This window comes from Typopeltis vanoorti, chromosome 18 (assembly GCF_054136105.1).
Source record: "Typopeltis vanoorti isolate ZY-2024b chromosome 18, IOZ_Tvanoo_1.0, whole genome shotgun sequence".
NCBI classification, from domain to species: Eukaryota; Metazoa; Arthropoda; class Arachnida; order Uropygi; family Thelyphonidae; genus Typopeltis; species Typopeltis vanoorti.
This window is the reverse complement of record NC_143566.1, coordinates 2,381,198-2,393,310: the sequence shown is the minus strand read 5'-3', so window position 1 is coordinate 2,393,310 and position 12,113 is coordinate 2,381,198. Positions and strand designations below refer to the sequence as shown.

The 12,113-nt window shown below is 35.6% G+C and overlaps 1 protein-coding gene across 1 annotated transcript in view; it reads right to left on the bottom strand.

Annotated features, from left to right (window-relative positions):
* Positions 1 to 12,113, bottom strand: part of ACC (acetyl-CoA carboxylase) — a 1,393,224-nt gene that overhangs the window by 1,300,652 nt on the left and 80,459 nt on the right. The gene's annotated exons all lie outside the window — the stretch shown is intronic.

Below are 12,113 nucleotides of genomic sequence, written 5' to 3'. Positions count from 1 at the left end.
GGGCAGAGAAGTCACAACTGACTAATAAATCATCTTTTTCCAGTGTGATGTCTTTGATTTTGTTTACAAAGTGTTGTATGTTTTTAATATAGGAGGGGGAATGACCTACCTACCAACTCCTTGAGTGCTGACGCTAGATTCTTGGCTAGGTGATAATTGGAGCTGTTTATAACTTCAACTATCGGCCAGAGCGGTATGTTCTGCTTATGAATCTTTGGTAAACTGCAAATTCTCGGGGAATGAGCATAGCGTGGAATTGAGAAATGTCAAGTTGCACTCAACATTTCAAAGGAATTCGATTGGCACAGGAACCTACTTAACAAACTGCCATAGGATGGCAGTTTGTTAAGTAGGCCCCTTCCTCACTCTGCAACTGGATCACCAACTTTCTCACTGATAGCTCACTACGTATTATGGTGAACAGTTAACTCTCCTCAGATTTCCCTACCAATGTAGTACCACCCCAGGATACTGTTCTTTCACCCAAACACTTTCTCTTGTATATAAATGACCTGCTCTCTCAGTTCCAATCCTATCCATAGCTTTCAGGCAATAGTCCACTCCATTCCTCCTTTACTTTTGTTGGAAGTTTATTTTCCACTTGGTCAGAGTATAATAAATTTAATTTAATCCTTTACTCAAGAGTAGGCAAACAAAGTTTGCACCTGAAATACCTCAGGACTGAGGCAACTCATAGCAAAGGTGGATCAAGCTCTCATCACTCCTTGTCTCAGTATCTCCCATAATGCAAAGCACATCTCCTTGCAGACATGTACAATGCTATGCATTAAGGGAAGGGCCACTACCCAGACCAGTTTCGACCTTTATTGAGGTCTCGTCAGTGGGAGGCAGATCCAGAAGTGGTAATACTAAGGCAGAAGCTACGAGTTGCCTCAGCCCTGAACTACTTCAGGCGCAAACTTTGTTTGCCTACACTTGGGTCAAGGATTAAACTAAATTTATTATAGTCTAACCAAGTGGAAAATAAACTTCCAACATCTTTCTCTAAATCCAGAGTAAATTAATAATAAGATGATACACCTTTAGGTAACTAGTATAAGTAAATATGACCTCTCCATTGATTCTGCCTTAGTATCACCACTTCTGGGTCTGCCTCCCACTGAGAAGACCTCAATAAAGGTTGAAACCATTCTGGGTAATGGCCCTTCCCTTAATGCATAGCCACTTCTGCCTCGGTATCTCCCATAATGCAAAGCATTATGGGAGATACCGAGACAAGGAGTGATGAGAGCTTGGTCCACCTTTGCTACGAGTTGCCTCAGTCCTGAACTACTTCAGGCGCAAACTTTGTTTGCCTACACTTGGATAAAGGATTAAACAAAATTTATTACAACCCTCCTTTTCATATGACAAAGCTTGTAGTGCTCAAATATTATAATCCTCAAGATCTACCATAACTGGTGATCTGAACTCAGATTTCCTAGCTATATCGCAATGGGGTAAGGACAACCTTGTAAACTTCAGTGCCACCAAACTCAGTCCTGTCTAAACTCTCACAAGAAAGAAATTATGTCCCTTCCCCTTACCTTCAGTAATGCTGAGATATTCAAACTTGGACCGACCTGCACCTCTCATCTTTTCTGGCACAACCACGTTTCAACTATAGCTTCCACAGCTGCCAAAAAACTTGGTGTACTTTTTTTGTACAAGACACTACTTCACATCTTCACAGCTGCTAACTCTATACAAAACCCAAATCCACCCAGCCATGGAATATTGCTCCCATATTTGAGATGAAGCACCAAAATCCTCTCTCTATTGCTCGATTCTATCCAGAAGAGGGCAATCTAGCTAATTAATGATTCCTCTCACATACCCACATCAAACCCTCTCACAGATGTTCAGTTTCTGCCTCCTCTACAGATACTTGCATGGATGGGGCTCTGCTGAATTGGCCACTATTATATCTCTCTCCACCAAAATCGTTAAAACAAGAGCCACTGCTAAACATCCCTTTACAGTCCTCATTTTTATCATATCTAGGCAATATACTTAAGATTTTCACTTTCTCACTCTTTACTCTCACTTCTTCCAACAACCCTCTTCATATCCTCTCTCATATTGAACATATCGCTAGTTAATTCCTTAGTGCCTACTACAATTATTGATTTCTTTTATTTTTATTTTTCAATTGCATGTGCTTTATTTTTAATTTTTGCTCTAGGAAAACTTGAAGTTATAACCTGCTCATCAATAGCATGTTTTATAATACAGTCACCATACCAAATAATATTCTTCTTTTTACAATCAACATTACTTGTCTGACTTTTGTTACTTACTAACATATCTGATCTCGTGCTTTGTTTCTTATTTTGCTGCTTAATTTTCTTATCCTTCCTATGTTCATTCAAATACTACTCAATTTTTCTGTTATTCCTCCGCAAAGTCTCTTTAATAATCTGCTTTAACTTTGCTATTTTGGAGGTTAATTCAATTTCAATAACCTCTTCAATATCTTCATTAGCAGGCAAGCCTTCTTATTCTTGACTTCATTGCTCTTCTTAATTTTAAGTTTTTTGTGAGATTTTGCCCACATTTTAAAGTATATTTAATATATTGCAATATCTTAACAAAAATGTTATTAAACATGAATATCTACACTAATTTTCTAAGGAAAAAACACAATAAAACAAATAAAAATCACAAATTTTACAAAAGTGCTAAATTCACCAACTAATCACAATGTACCCTCGAACCATATTTCAATAAGAGAGTAATGTATGCCAATTCAATATCACCTATTACAAAATAGGCAATCCAACGAGAGGATCTGAACACCATAGACCCAAATGCAGTAGATCTCCATAACGAGCAGAGGGATTTATATATTCAATATCCCTACTGAGTGTCATTGCACCAATTGCACAAACTGTGTCATTGCACCAATCGGAATTGAACCCGTGTGTAAATAATAATAAACACTCGGAATAAAAAAAAACATTATTTACAAAAGGGTTCGATTCCAGTTGGTGCAATGACTTTTAACTGTTTCTTTTAGAATCTGGAAAATCACTGAGTCAAACCAAATAAAAAAAAATAAAAATAAAAAAAAAAAAAAATATATATATATATATATATATTTAGTGAAACTTAAAACAATATATACACTTTAAATAAAATTACATAACTATAAACTGGATTTTCTTATCCAAAAATATTAAAATTACCCATTCTCTGACTCATTCTATTACTGGATTGTTTAACATATACTTAATCATGTCTACCAGACTAAACATCTTGTTTTCACAACAACAAAAATGTTTATAGTCAGTTTCTTTGTTAGGGTCTTTTCCGAAAATATAAACATTTCTTCTTCTTTTATGGGATCCTTTCTTATTATCCTTATGTAGTATACAATATTATTCCTCACTGAAGTATAAATCTTCTTACCTCTTGCAGTTCAGTTTACTAGTTTTTGTGTGGGAGAAAGAGGAGTTTCTACTACTTCAAAAACAACATATCTAAGTTAAGCTAATTCCATCGCCCTTTCCAGTAGAAATAACAAATGAAAGATGAAACTTTTCAATCAGTGTTTTCTCGAACATTCCTTTAGAACATCGACTACAATATCTTCTTTTATTTACTAATTACTTGTTAACAGCCTCAACTCCTCCAGTTTAAAAACTCACAATTTTACTATTCCTTTTTCGGAATCTACTATTAATATTCTTCCGACTGTCATATAAAACCAAATAAACTTCATACAAACAAAATTCCTCCAGTCTGCGTTCTTAAACTTCCATTTGCCCTCTCGTTTTTTTTTTTTTCATTACTCTCTGATACCGAATGCCCTCTCCATCAGCTGTCAATCGCCCATCAAACTCCTCTGCGAGCATGCACACTCCATGTAAATTGGAAGCGAGAAGTTACGTATAACAGCCGACACATTTGTTTCCGTTAGCATAATGAGAATGTCTTTTCAAAACAAATCACTTGATAATTTTAAATGACAATAAAATTTCTGAAAGTAACACAACTATCAAAATCTAGTAAGTACATCAATTTTTTAAATGCTTTACATTTAATTTTGACAAAATAACATCAATAATAGGCACACTGCAAGTACCGACAATATGTGTTGTGAAACCAAACCTAATAATGTACTAACATAAACAATTTGTAAAAATATTCATAATTTTAAATTATGATTATTTTTACAGCAGTATCATGTAAAAAGTGAGAATATTAAGATGGAACTTGGGATTGTTAGCTTTCAGGAATGCATTAGCAGAGCTAATCTCAAGTGGCATGGTTATTTTAACAGAGTGAGAGAGGAAAGGTTAGCAAAACAAGTGTTCTTTGCTAGGATAACTGGAAAAAGATACAGAGGAAGATCAAGATGTAGGTAGATTCATACAGAAAAAAAGTGTCTTAAAAGAGAAATATATAAGAACTGTAATATTGGAGTCTTCACACATAAAAAACAGATTCATTTAGAGGAAAATTGGTGATATGAAGTTAGAAATGATGTATCTTTTTTTGTGTAGTACTATCATAATAGTACTGTAACTATAGAATAACATGTATGCCACAGTAAATAACTTTATTATGTAAATATTTCATCTTATGTATCATAAGACATCATCAATACAATTATCGGGCAACAATAGTATTTGAATTAAAAAACAGCAGCGTGCATGCTAAAAATTGGAATCCTCTCCATATATAGTCACGTGTTCATGGATTAAAACTAATGGGCTGGAATTAGCACTAAATTAAAATATATCAGTTAAATTTATTTAATACAACCGAGGATAACAATTTACCAAACTTTTCGAATAGTGAGATAGTAGTCTGACTAAGTCAAATCTATTAAGTAAGGGTTCAGCAGTTTCTTTATACACCCTTATTCAAAAAAGAAACCAAACTTTTGATAGAAAATAAAACACAGGCCAATTATAATTATTCAAATCATTTATTTCAATCAATATAATCTCCCTCAGCTTCGATACACCATTTGGCACAGTCAATTAATTCATTAAATGAGTTTTTTATATTGGTTTTTGAGATACTGTTGAGGGTCGTAGTTACTGCCGCTTGAACGTTTTCAATGGTGTCATATCGCTTTCCTTTCATCGGCAAATGAAGTCAGGGGAAGCGAAAGAAGTCACAGGATGCTAAATCAGGTGAATATGGTGAGTGATCCAACACACAAACTTGGTTTTGCTCAAAAACTGTCTCACAATGTTCGAACAATGAGATGGTGCTTTATCGTGCAAACGTGACCAGCTGCCTGCATCACTATATTCATGCCGCATGCGATGAATTCTCGCTATCAATTGCTTCAAAACTTAGAGATAAAACTCACCATTGATCGTTTGTTCAGGAGGAACGAATTCTTTGTGGATAATGCCCTTGGAATCATAGAAACAAATCAGCATTGTCTTTACTTTTGACTTCTCCAAGAGACTTTTTTTCGGATGCCCCTCTTCTTGGTGGTCTCCACTCAGCACTCTGGCGCTTATACTCAAAACATCAGGTTTGTCACCAGTAATGATTGTTTCAAGGAAGTTTGAGTCCTTCGTGCAGTTTTAATGAAGTCTTTGCAGTGTTCAATTCGATAAATTTTTTGGTCATCGGTCAACTTGTGGAGAACAAATCACGAATTCAATTTACGAAGGCCCAAACTCTCGGTCAAAATGTTGTGCACAGTTCTTTTGGAATCCCCAATTCATCGTCAATCAATCTCACGGCCGATTTTGGATTTTCTTTAATGAAATCATGCACTTTTTGGATTAACTTCACTCAGTCCAGTTTTTGGATGGCCTGGCTTTTCATCGTCCTCAAGCGTCTCCCAACCACTTTGAAATCGCTTAACCCACTCATAAACTTGAGTACAGGATAAGCATCGGTAAAACTTTTACCAAGTTTAGCACAAGTCAATCGCAGCCCTCTGTTTGAAACTCATTTTCCGACCATTCGTCAAAACACACTGTCACTCTTGGCACTATAACTAGGCTTCTAATGAAACAAATGTCATAAACAGTTGAAACACTAGTGAAGGTTGCCGCTTTTGACAACAAAAAGATACAACAGGTGGTGCCACTAGTTTCTTCTATTTTCGAAAAGCTCAGTTTCATTTTGGACAGAGGGTGTATAAACATTCATGTTTATATATAGATCTATGTAGAAGCTTAGCATTATTCCACTGGATCCTGTGGTTAGCATTTCAATTTGATGTTGTGCATGGCCAGATTTGTAAGATTTGATAAGATAGATGTGTTTTTGACATTCAGAGATATGTTTATTTATAGATCCTATTTGTCCATAGTAAGACAAGTTACACAAATATGGTACTTTATATATGCCTGGTAGCATCACTGGTGGGAGTTTTTGTCTTTTGGAGAAGGTAGCAAGTTGTGAATTTGGTTGATGGGTTTATAGGTAGCAATGAGTTGATATTTTTTCATAATTTTTGCCACACATTCTGAGATGTCTTTAATATACGGTATAGGAGTCTTGTGGGCTTCTTGTCTGGGTTGATTTATAGGAGAGTGGTAGATGATTTTTTGAGTTATAATTGGATTATATCCATTTAGTAAGGCTGTTTGACAATTTCCTCTCAAGTTTGACAAGAGAGGCATTCTGACCAGAATGCCTCTCTTGTGGCATTCTGGTCAGAATGCCACAAGAGAGGCTCCCAGCAGGCCCTCTTTGCCAAGCCAGAGGGTGGGAGGTCATGCAGAAGGTCAAGGACTTGCTGGATAGACTATATCCAAAATCATGGGTGGACATGTCTGGGAGTCCCACCAGAACCCTGAGCTTGGTGACAGAAGATCGTGATCATTGGAAGTCCCTCTTGCAACTGCTGTCCCCACAACTCAATTAGGAAAGGTGGGCCTTGAAGATGGATAGATAACATTAAGATCAATAATGATATTTTATAAAGACATAAGGTCTTAAGAAACCAACTAGACACTACATCTATCTGATGATCTGTTTAGTATGATATTATAAATTATACATATACACACACAAACACATATATATATGCAGTTTATTTTACACTTTTATGATCAACCTTTTCTTCAGTGAAAGCATACTGCTATTGGCGATTGAACATCACGTGGCTTGTTCTATTTCAAATAAATCCACTGTTTGCAATTGATTACCTTGTAAAAACTGTTTTTAAGCCACTAAATTAAGACAATAGCCTTAATTTCAGAAAGAAATATATGGCAGTATATTTCATTCGGTGCTACAAAATATAGACAAATGCGAAGTAGAACTTATATAGCGAAATCACAAAAAAGTGTTGGTAGCTTTAAAGCAACTAAGAATCGTCTCACTCTTATTTTGCAGCAATGCTTCAGGAGATCGTATATTAAAACCATTACTCATTAATCGATCCCTATGACCGCAGGCAATGAAAGGTGTGGATTTTACACATTACTAGTGCACTGGAAGGCAAATAAAAAAAGGCTGGGTTACAAAAGAAATTATTAATGAATGGTTCATCAACTTTTTGTTCAGAAGTTAAACACTACTTGATGGAAAAAAATCTGAACTGTAAAGTTTTATTGATTATAGACAATGTGCTTGAATGTGGAATTTTGTTTTCTGCCATCTAATACAACCACTAGACCAAGGTGTGATCGCTACCTTCAAAACTTGTTACATAAGAACATTCCAATACATTTTGGATAAATTATATAAGGATAATTTACTGACAGTTATTGATGTGAGGAACAAATTTTCTAATTTGGATTGCATCAAACTTGCTAAGTTGGTTATCAGAATTGGAACCATCAACTTTAAATACATGCTGAAAAGCTACTTGGCCAGAATGTGTGAAAAAGAAAAACCATGTACCTTTGCATGCAACTGAATATCCCAATATCATCAGATTAGCACATGCAGTTGGCAGAGAAGGCTTTGAAGATTTTTTGTTTGCAGATATTAAAAAATTGATGGTTGACAAGGATGATAATCAAGGAAAAGAAGGAGTAGCCATAGTATTCAACACAAAATACGAGGCTAATCTTCTTGAATGGCAGTCAGTCTCAAGTAGAGTAATGTGGGCAAATATGAGAATGGGGAACTGGACAATGAGACTTATTTGTGCCTATGGTCCCACAGAAGGCTCTACTAAGGTAGAAGTGGAGGAAGTTTTTGAGGCTTTAGAAAAAGCAACTGACACAATGAAAAAGGAAAAGTTGGTCCTTGTTGGGGATCTAAATAGCAGAGTAGGAAATGATTGTGAGACATACAAAAATATTTTGGGAAAATTTGGAGAAAACAGCAAAGCTAATAATAATGGCAAATATCTGTTGGATTTCTGCTCAGGACATGGACTGGTTATTACTAACACCATGTTCCAACATAAAAATGTGCACAAATTCACATGGAGAGAAGAGGCTAGGAATAAGAAAAGTCTCATTGACTATGTTATTGTTGATAGTGATGTTTTCTCCCTGGTGCAGGACACTAGAGTGTACAGAGGATTTGAAATTAGAAGTGATCACTATTTAGTCTTGAGCAGGATAAAATTGAATTTCATATTGAAAAGAATAACATGTAAGAAAGTTTTGAAGCGAATAAAAGTTGAGCAGCTCTCAGATGTGAACTGTAGACTAAAATACAGAAAGATTATTGAAAAGAAATTGAAAGACTTTTAGAACAGGAATCAAACCTTGGAGATTCAGTGGCAAACTCTGAAGAAAACATTGATTGATTCTGCCAGAGAGGCATGAGGTGAGGTTGTGTGCAAGGATAAAAAAATCAGAACTCCCTGGTGGACACAGGAAGTTAAAGAGGCAGTGAAGGAAAAGAAGAAAGCATATCAAAAGTTCCTGTCAAATAAGTTGGCTTTTACTCTTACAGAATACAGAGACAAATGTAAGAAAGCTAAACAGTGTGTAAAACTAGCTAAACAAAAGTCATGGGAGGACTTCGGCAAGAATATAGAAAATAAATATCAAGAAAGTGGTAAGATATTCTGGAGGTTGTTGAAGAAGCTTAGGAATGGAGGAAAGAGTGCTGTAAAAGGAGTTAGAGATGATAAAGGTGACATGAAAACTGGAGAAAAAGATATCCTTGAAGTATGGAGTAATTACTTTGAAAAACTGCTAAATGAAACAAGCAGTGATGACAGCACAGTGGTAAAACACACTGACCAGGCATGCAGTCAGGAATACATATCCATACTTGAAGTAGAAAAAGCCATCAAAGGCTTGAAATGTGGAAAGGCAGCAGGAGTAGATGATATTCGACCAGAAATGCTGAAGTATGGTGGTATAAAAGTGTTACAGTGGCTGCACTGCATAGTTCAGAAAGCCTGGACAGAGGGACGAATTCCCGATGATTGGAGTAGAGCTCTCATAGTACCCATATATAAAAAAAAAGGGAAATAAAACTGAATGCGAGAATTACAGAGGTATTTCCCTACTGAGTGTTCCTGGCAAGATCTATGCAAGTATACTTGAGAAACGGTTGAGAAGAATTGTGGAAGAAAAGCTTGGTGAAGAACAAGCTGGATTCAGACCAAATAGAGGCTGTCAGGATCAGATCTTCACTTTACGACAAATAATCGAGAAAGCATGGGAATACAACAAAGATCTGTATTTAAGTTTTGTCGATTTGGAAAAGGCATATGACAAGGTGCCAAGAGAGAAGCTATTCAATACGCTGCCGTTATATGGTGTCAATGGGGCATTATATCAAGCAATACTTAGTCTTTATTTGTGTTGTAAGTCAGCAGTTAGAATTGAAGGAAGTACTGGAAGATGGTTTAATGTTAAATCTGGTGTGAGACAAGGATGTACATTATCCCCTCTGTTATTCATTATCTATGTGGATCACATTATGAAGGAATGTGGTATTAAACCTGATATCAAAATTGGAGATGTTAATGTCAGCTCTTTGCTTTATGCGGATGATGTTATACTTCTAAATAAATCCGCTACAAGTCTGCAAGATACTCTGACTAAATTGAATAGCTGTTGTAATAGATATGGTATGAAGGTCAGCAATAAAAAGACAAAGACAATGAAAATAGGTAGAATCATTGAAAATGTCAATTGTGTTGTGAATGGAGAACCTGTGGAACAAGTATAACATTTCAGCTACTTAGGCACGATTTTTACTGAAGATGGTAAATTAAATATAGAAATAGACAACAGAATCAGCAAAGCTGGTATGGTGGGAAGTCAATTGAATAAATTCATATGGAATAAGAAAGAAATTAGTCGGAACACTAAATTAGCTGTATACAAGACAGTGTTCAAACCAGTTTTAACTTATGGATCTGAGAGCTGGGTCAGAAGTAAAACACTTGACCAAAGACTAGAGACCGCAGATATGAGAGACCTGAGAAAGATTAGAAGCGTGAACAGATGGCATCAATGGCAATATCATATTAAAAATGAGGATATTAGGAAAGAACTTGACATTGTCAGCATCCAGGAATGCGTTAGCAGAGCTAATCTCAGGTGGTATGGTCACTTAAATAGAATGGGAGAGGAAAGATTAGCAAAACAAGTGTTCTCTGCAAGGTTGGCAGGAAAACGACCCAGAGGAAGACCAAGATTAATACGGTACAAAGTGCCTTAGACGATAGAAATATAAGATCTGATAATGTTGGAGTCTTGACAAGTAACAGACTGATTTGGAGGAAAATTGTAGATAGGAAGTTAGTAATGATGTAATTTTTTCATGTAGTACTGTCATATCCTGTACACCCCTTGAGGGTACATGGCAGGAATTTGATGATGATGATGGTTGACAAGGATGTTAATGATGACGAAATAATAAAAGCTGTCCTTGAGAATCTGTCTCAATGAAAAAGAAAAAAGTGATGATGAAGAGATTCTACTCACTGCAGGATTAATTTAAAAAGGGCCTTCAAATGGCAAGTAAAATTGTAAAGCCATGTATGGTGCGATATGAAGAATTATGCAAAGATCTAGTGAAAACAGGATTTCAATTATTAATTATAGAATTCATGGTAAAAAAAAAAAAAAAACTTTCAGAATTATTGGAATAGTGCTAATTTAATTCCTTTTACTGAAGAAGTGTTTCAAGTGATGGAAGTAATTTAATTCTAGTCTCACACAAAAGAATGTGGCTACTGTCAGAAAGTGATGGCGAATATGCACAGAAAGTGACGGCGAATAACCATATGCACAGGTGTTTTTGGAGCTTTTCGAATTTCTGTTTTATTAGTGACACACCATTTTCTTTAAGAAATGCATATATCATCACCATCAAATTCCTGACATGTAACTTCAAGGGGGGATGTACAGGATATGATAGTACTACATGAAAAATTTACATCATTACTAACTTCCTATCTACAATTTTCCTCCAAATCAGTCTGTTACTTGTCAAGACTCCAACATTATCAGATCTTATATTTCTATCTTCTAAGACACTCTGTACAGTATCAATCCACCTATATCTTGGTCTTCCTCTGAGTCATTTTCCTACCAACCTGGCAGAGAATACTTGTTTTGCTAATCTTTCCTCTCCCATTCTATTTAACTGACCATAGCACCTGAGATTAGCTCTGCTAACGCATTCCTGGATGCTGACAATGTAAAGTTCTTTCCAAATAGCCTCGTTTTTAATATGATATTGCCATTGATGCCATCTGTTCACGCCTCTAATCTTCCTCAGGAATCTCATATCTGCAGTCTCTAGTCTTTGATCAAGTGTTTTACTTCTGACCCAGCTCTCACATCCTTAGGTTAAAACTGGTTTGAACACTGTTTGTATACATTGTATACAGCTAATTTAGTGTTCTGACTAATTTCTTTCTTATTCCATATGAATTTATTCAATTGACTACCTACTATACCAGCTTTGTTGATTCTGTTGTCTATTTCCATATTTAATTTACCATCTTCATTAAAAATTGCGCCTAAGTAGCTGAAATGTTTTATTTGTTCAACAGATTCCCCATTCATAACACAATTGACATTTTCAACAATTCTACTTATTTTCATTGTCTTTGTCTTTTTAATGCTGACCTTCATACCATATCTATTACAACAGTTATTCAATTTAGTCAGAGAATCTTGCAAACATGGAGCAGATTTATTTAGAAGTATAATATCGTCTGCATAAAGCAAAGGGCTGACATTAACATCTCG